Here is a 9521-nt window from a genome sequence, read left to right as displayed (position 1 = left end):
AGCAGGACTAGTGAAGCAAGAATATCTTCATACCAAAATATTCTAGTGAAACTATAGTGGATTAAAAAGACCAGAAAAAAAAATAAAAAGAAAAGAAAATAGACTTTAAGGTAAGCCAGGGGGAAAAAAAGTTAAAAAAAGATTGGTAACCTACAGAATGATGAAAAGGAACTACTACTTTACAGCAATATTAAAAATTAAATACAGTAGAATAGTATCTTTGAAATCTTGAGAGAAAAATCAATTTAAATACTCTACCATCTATCATCTATCATCTATCTATCTATCTATCTATCTATCTATCTATCTATCTATCTATCATCTATCTTTTTAGATATGTTGTGAATGAAGCAGAGATGTGTCTCTACAAGGACACAGCTTAACCAGCCTGGAATAAGAAGTTTGAGATGGAGCTGGAAGGTTCTCAGACCCTGAAGATACTGTGCTATAAAAAGTGGTACAACAAAATGAAAATCACCAAGGAGAACAGTGAGAGTGCAGACAGAATCATGGGGAAGGACTAGCTCCAGCTATATTCCCCAGGCCTTGATGGACAGATAGTAGCAGCTCACCATTATCACCATGAGTGGAACTAAAGTGAAATTCTCCCTCAAGTTCACCAGCAATGAATTTGAGCTCAAAGTGAGTCCCTTCCTGAAACAGAAGGGGGTGTTCAGAGTCAAGATTGCCATGGTCACTGTGGTCACCAAGAGGTAGAGGCCCAAGGTGCCCTACATCATGAGCCAGTGCATGGTGGAGATTGAGCACCAGGGCATGAAGGAAGTAGGCATCTATTGCCTATTCAGAGTGGTCATCAACATTCAGGACCTGAATGTGGCCTTTGATGGCCAAAACAAGGATGTGTCAGTCAATATGAAGGAAATGGAAGTCAACACCATCCTTGGGATGCTGAAATTCTACTTCCACTAGCTGCAAGAGCCCTCTCCACCAATAAGTTCTACCCCAACTTAGCCAAGAGCATCCCTATTTCAGGCCCAGTTGCAATGGAGAGCTGCATGCTTAACTTTCTGCTGTCATTCCCAAAGCCAGAGGCCACTTCCTTCTGGACCATCTGAAGATAGTAGCAGAAAATGAAATGGTGAACAAGATGTGCCTACATAACCTTGCCATGGTCTTTAGCCCCACAAAACTCTGGGCCCTCAGAAAAGAGATCCAGCTCCCTGCCAACACTATCCAGCCCATCTCTATTACAGGACAGCTGGTCTCTGGAAATCATGTTCCAGGTCCAGGTGCTGCTGTACTCCCTGCATCTGGAGATCATTCCTTGCTCCAAACAGCAAGAGACAGAGTATCATATTCTTCACCAAAGTCTAAAGGCCCAAATCCATCTCCAAGATTCAGGCAGGACAGCCTAGAAACCTGGCAAAATAGACCATCTGCAGAACAGGAACTGAAACTTCCTGAGGATTAACTGAGCCACCCCCTCTAAAGTCTGGACCTTCTACCAAAAGACAACTACCCAAGGCAAAAAGCCAAGTGGCCTAGGCAGCTCTGGATACCCTGAGGGCCTACAAGCTTTGTGCTGGCTTCAGACTGTAATTTTCCATGCAGCCATCAGAGAACACCCCAAGCCAGCAGGTCTCAGACTGCAGGCCTGGCTGGGACAAGACAAAGGGAGTGGTTTTCATAAACTTACCAGAGTTTAAAGATTTCTACTGGATTACTCATCAATATGAACCCTCCCAGGGGAAAAGGGAACCAGGTCAAATTCCCTCACTGTCTACACTGTCTTGAATAAACATTGTTGCTGCTTCATAAAAAATTTAAAAAAATATAAAAATTAGGTAATATGTAGGTGTTTTTAGATAACCAAAAATCCCTTCACCACTGATTGAGATTATCACCAACAAATCTTCATTAAAGATACTCTAAGAAATGTACCTGAAATTTTTGTTTTCAAAATTAATTTTCTTATTTTACTTTGTGTGTTAATACTCCCTTATTGCATCACTGATGTTTATCCTTATCCATCTAAACACATTTGAAAATTTTATTTTTTTCCTATCAAAATATGTTATTAGTCATGGCCTGTATCCTCCCCACAAAAGGCCAAGAATGTTCTGTTCTCCCGTAATCATTTCCCTTGTCACAAGCATTTTGACTTTTATATCTAGATTGTAATCAATTATTTTGCACTATGAATCAATATCAATTTAGAATTAACTCAATATATTATTGCTATCTCTTGGTACTGTTATTTCTTATAGTTCACATTTTTTACCTTGAATCCTTTTTTTAAAAAATATTGCTGTAGGGAAAATTGGGGTGTCTCCTAGGGAAAGTCATTAGGTTAATTTTGTTTTTACTCTTAAACATTGACCCCAGTTTGGTTGAGTATAGAAAACTATGTTCAATATCTTTTTTACTTTACACCTTTAATAATCCTGCTACATTGCTTTCTAGAATTAAGCAATGCATGTGAGAATCTCCACATATATCAGATTCTTTTCACTGTTTTTACCTCTGAAAAAAATGAGCTTCATTCCTGATTTCTTTGGAATCTATTTTGTATTGCAATCTGGGTATGTTTTACATTCCTCTACTTATCGTTCAGAATAACCTCCCCATAATGAAGCCTCATGAACCATGTCAAACCTAGGGATTTCCTTTCCTCTGTAATTTCTTTGTCATCAGGTGCTTCTCAATTTCATCTCCTCTGCTTTTTGTTTTATGCTTCTATAAATCCTATCAATCCATGAATTGACTCTGCTTTAAACATACTTCCATATTTTTTACTCTATTTTGCATCATGTTCTGCTTGATTTATTAATTTTATGTTTTAAGTTGTTAAAATTGTCTTAACTATGTTCATTATGTTGACATTAAATTATGATAAATCATATTTTTATTTAGCAATTTTAAAATTTTGCTTATTTACTTCACTAAAAAGTCTTCTTCTTCAGTACATGTTTCTTACCAAGTCTAAGTGTACAGTTTTTTAACACCTTCAAATATTTAATATGAGTAAATAAAGTGAAAAATAGATAAAAGTGGAAATAATAAAATAGATGACCCCCCCATAAAATAAAATTAATATAGTATATAGGCAAGATCTTAAAATAAATTTCTTACTATAGTCTCATGGTTTGAAAATATTTAATGTGAATACAATGAGAGCTTGTTTAACAGCACCTAATGCATTGTTTAAGCAGGAAGTAGGTATTCAAAACATGTTATTTATTATATGGGTTAGAGCTGCTTAATAATCTACTTTCTTATATATCTCTAGTAAAGTTATGGAATACACGGACCATATATACAAGGATTTTTATAGAAACTAACCTACATAACCCCTGAGTTCCCTAAAAATTATATCAATCATATACATTGCTAGTTTTATATGTGATTAAAGGGTAGTTCCAAAAAACTTTAAATGATTGCATGTAATATTAGCTCAATGTTAACTGATACTGTTCTATAGTCTATGTGCAATTGCAACAGTAGTTATTTATTATTATCTAATCTACCTAAAGTATCAATATTATATTGATCTTTAAGCAGTTCTTTTATGAAATTTTTACTGAAATCACAATCACAATTATAGTCATCAACCTCACCATTATTAATTTTTATCTGAGTTCCATGTTTGCTCTGTGCTTTTTACAATCAAACCAAACAGGGAGATATATTCCTGCCTCTCAAGGGATCACAACCAGAGTTCAAAAAGTTACACAAATGCATTCATGAAACTGTAGGACACAGGATTGAAGGAAACACAATACAAAGGCTTAAGAAGATGAGTATTTTCTTTCTTTTAGGAAGGATGAAATGGAAACTCTAGTGAAATGCAATGGACTTTAACACTGTGATGATTTGATGGTAATTATGTTTAGAAAAATGATCCTAAACTACTAAAAAGTTCTCAAGTGTCTTCTAAACATTAAAAGACATTTGTTTAAAAAAATTTTAACTCAGTTTTAGTGTTCAGTGCATTTAAAATACTTTAAAAATTTCTTTGAGATTTTGTTATTCAAAACATTTGACTCAGGAGATACTCCATTTTTTCTCTCACCATGGTAAACAACCAAGTGTTTGGAGAAAAAAAAGGAAAAAAAAAGAGAGAGAATCAGAGAAGTTTTTCAATTTGACTATATTTTATCAAGTATTCTCTCTATGATTTTGAATGATTTGCTGTATTTTCTCTTCTAGCCTTGTGAACCATATTTGCGGTAAAACCACATAAAGTCAAATTCATTTAAATTATTTGGGCTACTCAAATTTTGTTTTCCTTTACTTATTTGTTCACCTAGTGAAATGATTGTTTTTGATACATTCTTGATATTTCTTCTTCTGTGTTTTTTTGTTATGCATTTTACCACCCTCACCCTCGCCCCCCCACACACATGCATTAGGATGAAGAGGAAGTATTCTGCTCTGTGGATACATTTTCTAAGATTTATATTCTTTTTAGAGAAATCCAACACTTCGCAATATCCCCCTCCCTCTTTGATAACAAAATGACAGACTAATTAAAAAGTACAGGATAAAAAAGGCATGCACCCCTTGTGTTGCTCCTTTCTATTGAGACAGGAAAGATGTGGTTTCTTCAGCGCACTATTCTCAGCATTTGGGTCGTTTTTGCCATCGGTTGTTTTTGTTCTGTATTTTTTGACAGCAATGCATTATATGGAGAGATAGACTCAGTTCTAATTCCTTACCCTTTCTCCAAGTTTTATAACTAAATAACCTTTTTAAATAAAATATTGCAACCGTCCTGCGTTTTAAGGATGAAAGTGCTGTTTTCTAAAAGGTCAATTCAATCTGGGAAATGTTTTCAGTTTAGACAATACATTATAAACTGTAGAAACCCGTTGCAATTTTCAGCACCACTAACAACGGGAAGTAAATTTCAGTCATTCACAGTAAGATGGCAATGTGGTGACATTTGAAGCCTGGACATGGGCTCTCACATTCATTGCAGGTGACTGACTGCTGTGCAGCAGGGGCCTTTTTCCAACTGCTGGATGAGTTTCAGATATAAACGAAAAAGATGATCTGAACAGTTTACAAAATGAGCGAGACCCCATCATCTGAGTGACAATATTCTTCTTTACAGCAGGCAAGGATTAAAATATGTCAAATTAATAAATCCCTAGGAAACCAATAATCTCACATTTGCTGAATAATTGTATCTTCTAGTAGTTATTATCTTTGAATTACAGTGAGCCACTATCTTTGTTTCATTTTCCAGATATATGTCCTTGTCCATCAAAAACTATGGCAGTTGCACTACACAGTCAAGCAATAAATTTATGAAACATCTCTCTGAAGTGCACACTTGTTTCATAATTCTGATTCCATATCTTTATTTACTTCAAAATATATGGAACTGTCAGCACGAGGGTCAGAAGATTACAGCACTTTCTTTGTTTCTTTGCTAGTGTTTTTATTTAACTTGAAAAATAAGCTACAGCACCAAGGGAATGATGAAATAAAGGATATATAGAGTCACAATGGCATAAAAATGGTAAACACAGACATACTGTAAGAAATCATAAAAAAATGTTTACTTCAGTAACTCACACAGGTAACTCCCACACCTGTTTTATTAAAATTTCTAGAAAATTGAAAATGATAAGCAAGAGCTTCAACATAAACAGAAAAATCTTTTCTCTGAAATTTCTCATGGTATCATCTGATTTTGACCTTCAGACACTGTGTTCCGTGAATTAGATTCTGTATTGTAGTTGATGATGGACCAATTTAGCATTTTTAATCTACATGAGCTTAAAAACAGCAAGTCTCATAGGACATCGTATTTTGTAAAAGGCTGGGATTCACCTGGAAAAGTTATAAATGAATAAGTTGGAAATTTTGAATTCTAGAGAAACATCTCATAAAAACCAACAAAAGGTGTATACAAGTGGGCAACAAGAACATATTCTTAGTATAGAATAACCTGACTTGGAGTTACTTACAGTTTTAGAGTTCAAAATATCCTTTACCTTAATTTTGCCAATTACAACAGCATGTCTCCTTTTATTTCCTTGCTATATAAGCTATTATATGAATTAAGTATATTGAAATCAATTTTAAGTATATGATACATTTCCAGAGATGATGGAAACATATCAATTCTATGTTTCTATGATTAATTTCATAAATGTTTTGGGAGGTTATAAGAGGATATTTTTGTTGGTTTTTATTATTTAATTTTAAAAATACTACTGTTGGGACTCCCCTGGCAGTCCACACTTCCACTACAGTGGGCACTGGTTTGATCCTTGACTGGGGAACTAAGATCCTACATGAAACGTAGCATTGCTCCCTAAAAAATGTTTCCAAAAAAAAGTAAATAAATTTAAAAAAAAATACTAATGTTATCCATATTTTACAACTGTGGAATTATGGCTTCTGATTTTTCATTTCAAATATAAATCTGTATAATATTTTTGCCAATCTTTGATTCATCTCTACAATTATTTCAGTATGTTGGCTTGGAAAATTCACCAGGGATTTCTATAACAATAGTAACTACACTAAATATCCTTCAAACTCCTCTAATAATTTATCAGCATTTCTCTAGGACCAAGGGGAATTATTCAATTTCTTGGAGTGTTGGTTTGTATAGAGCCTGGTTCATAACTTTATTATCTGGTTTCTCCACTTATATTATGTTCCACGTTTTCGGGGAAGCTATGTTGGGCATTCAATACACTTAGAGGTGAGTATAATTTTCATTCACAAGCAGAGTACAGATCTGAAATGCCTTGAAGCTCTTTGTTCTCCATACTTAGAACTAAGTAAAGTGTTCAGTGAGTCTTACAGGACTTTCAGGTCAAAGCTTCACTGATGATATTTTCTGAGCAGCATGCAGTTGCTTTAGGGACAGCTCTCTCTGTTCCTAATTAATCATGACTTTTTGTTTAACTAATTCATTCCATTTTTACTAATCAGTTATATTATTCCCCATAACTTAGTCCTATCATTTTAACATTTCTGGTTTGTTATGGTCTGAATGTTTGTGTCACCCCAAAATTCATATTAACATTAAACATTCATCTTAATCATTAACATTAAACCTAATGCCTCAGGTCATGGCATTAGGAGGTGAGGCCTCTTGGAGGTGATTGGGTCATGAGGGCATAGCCCTCATGAATGGGAGTAGTGCCCTTATAGAAGAAGCCTAAGATAGGTTCCTTGCCCCCTTCTGCTATGTGAGAACACAAGGGAAAATCTGTGACCTGGAAGACAGCCCTCACTTGACTCTGCTCGCTCCCTGATCTCTGACTTCCAGCTTCTAGAACTGTGAGAAAAAAATATCTGTTGTAGTTAAGTAACCCCATCTGCAGTATTTGTCACAGCAGCCTTAATGGACTAAGACACAGTTGATTCGACTATGCATTTAAGACTTAATAAGATGTAAGGAGAACTAATGACTAATTTCCTCTCTACCACATCCCATCTTCTATCGCCTGACCTTTCCAATCTCAGTAAGTGTCATCACCCTTTGCCCATCAGATCATCTTTTATTTTGCCCTTCCCTCATACCCCATATCCAATTCAACAGTAAGTTGTTTAGAATTTGCTTCCAAAGTATATCTTAAATTTTATTCCTATCACTGCATGGTGCAAGACACCACTATCTTTCTTCCAAATGTCTGCAATTGCACTTAGAAGAACTAAAAATGTTAAATTGTTAATTCTACTCTCAACATTTTATCAGTGTTCTTGCCACTATTTAGGGTCTCTATAATTTCAAGATCCTCTAAGCTTTCTTATTTAAAACTCTCTTCTCTTCCAATAATATATTTAAAAATAGCATATTCCTTCTAATATATCATTTTCATCTTATCATTACTAAGAACGTTGCTCCTGCTTCTTTACTACATTAAGTCTAGATATTTGGGTTTTAAGATATGGAATCTGACCTCCAGCTACTGGACAATCTGGTTTTTCATTACTCTCCAAGATAAATTATATAATGTAGTCTTTAAAATAATATTTTCACAATCCTTGAATATTCTGTATAAATCTTATATCCAGTTCTTTTTCATGGTTGTATTAGTTAAGGTAAAGGATTCACCTCAGTGATAGAGAACCAAAATATATAAAATATAAATGTTTATTTTCTTCTCTTGCTGGGTTGTTTTGGTGACTTCATGGATTAAGGTGTTTCATCACCAGGCTTGCATTCCTGAAATTGTTAAAGAAAAGGGGAAGTGGAGGTCATGTACTTTATCTTTAATGGCATAATCCAGCAGCCACACGTGTCCTTTGCTTCTAAATCTCACTGGCCAAAGCATAGTATGAGTATAAACATGGACACAGTTGTTTTTTCACAGATATTCAAATATTATTTTCCAGCTTTGGGGTTCACTCTTTCAGCCCACCTCCCCAGTGCTCTGACGTGAAACAGCCTGATCAGTATTAAATTTTCTGTCCCACCTCATACTCCAAGTTTAGGGCTTAAACTTTCCCTCTGCTAGTTATCACTGAACCATCTGCTTTCCTTAGCTTCTGGTATTTTGTAGGTACCTTTAAATCATTTATGTTATTTCTCATTCTTATAATTCTTGAAGGTTTGAAATCTTTTAAATCATTTTTTATTTGTTTTGTGGCATTTTGTGAGGGAAAATAACTCATAATAATTGAATTATTAGCCATGTAAGAAACCACTATTCAATTATTTATTCATTCACTGAACAGTTACTACAGGCAAACTACCATGATAGATGCCTACAGTATTTACAGTTAATATAGTTGCTTCCCACCATAAACTCACTATTTTAGTGACTAGAACTTACCAGAGCAATTTTACCCCTGAGGAAATACTACACCTTGAGACAATCTCAGAGGTCAAGTGGTTTCTATATAAGCAATTTGTATACCATGAATTTTGCATTTGCAAGCCTTAACTTTTTAAAATACAGGAAGATCCTGCCATTTGGGGAAATACATCTTTTTCTTACTTTGTGGAGGCAACTTAGTCTAAAGAGTGAAAGGACTATCAAAACACTGGCACAAAAGCTGACATAAAAAGAAAAAAAAATCAATTGAATGTGTCTGTTTTTCTCTGTGTTTCTAGAGTCCTTGTCATAAGTGACTCTGAGTGATTACTATATTTACTTATTTATTTACCTAACCGCTATTTAAAAAAAAGGCAAGTGAGAAACATAAAGATGGAGGCTAAATACTCATTGATTTCTTATACCCTGCTGCTTCTTCGTTGGCACATGAGCCAGTTTGATGTTACCTTTACCAAATGTGTGCATTATTTATTCCTAGAAAAGAAACCTTTCTAGATGTTGCTGTTAAAGGAAAAGGAATATTGTAGAAATTTAAGGTCATCTTTCAAAGTGAGTGATTTTGTGGTCCCAGTGGAAAACAAGTCTCACAGAGAGGCCATTTTAAACAAGGGAATAGGAAAGACACTTTCAATTGCATTTCAGAATGGCAATGTTTTTGACCTTTAAGTGATTTCCTTGAGCACTTAACACTTATGAAGACATCAAATTGGTAGTTAATTGACAATATAAAGTGGATTAACTGTACTCTAG

The 9521-nt window shown here is 34.6% G+C and overlaps 1 pseudogene; it reads left to right on the top strand.

The window, feature by feature from the left end:
- Positions 1 to 308: 308 nt before the first annotated feature.
- On the top strand, positions 309 to 1335 carry LOC130835617 (breakpoint cluster region protein-like; annotated as a pseudogene).
- Positions 1336 to 9521: the final 8186 nt, after the last annotated feature.

Source organism: Hippopotamus amphibius, chromosome 14, assembly GCF_030028045.1.
Source record: "Hippopotamus amphibius kiboko isolate mHipAmp2 chromosome 14, mHipAmp2.hap2, whole genome shotgun sequence".
Taxonomy (NCBI): domain Eukaryota; kingdom Metazoa; phylum Chordata; class Mammalia; order Artiodactyla; family Hippopotamidae; genus Hippopotamus; species Hippopotamus amphibius.
The sequence above is the reverse complement of the archived record's forward strand: the minus strand, read 5'-3'. Positions and strand labels throughout refer to the sequence as shown.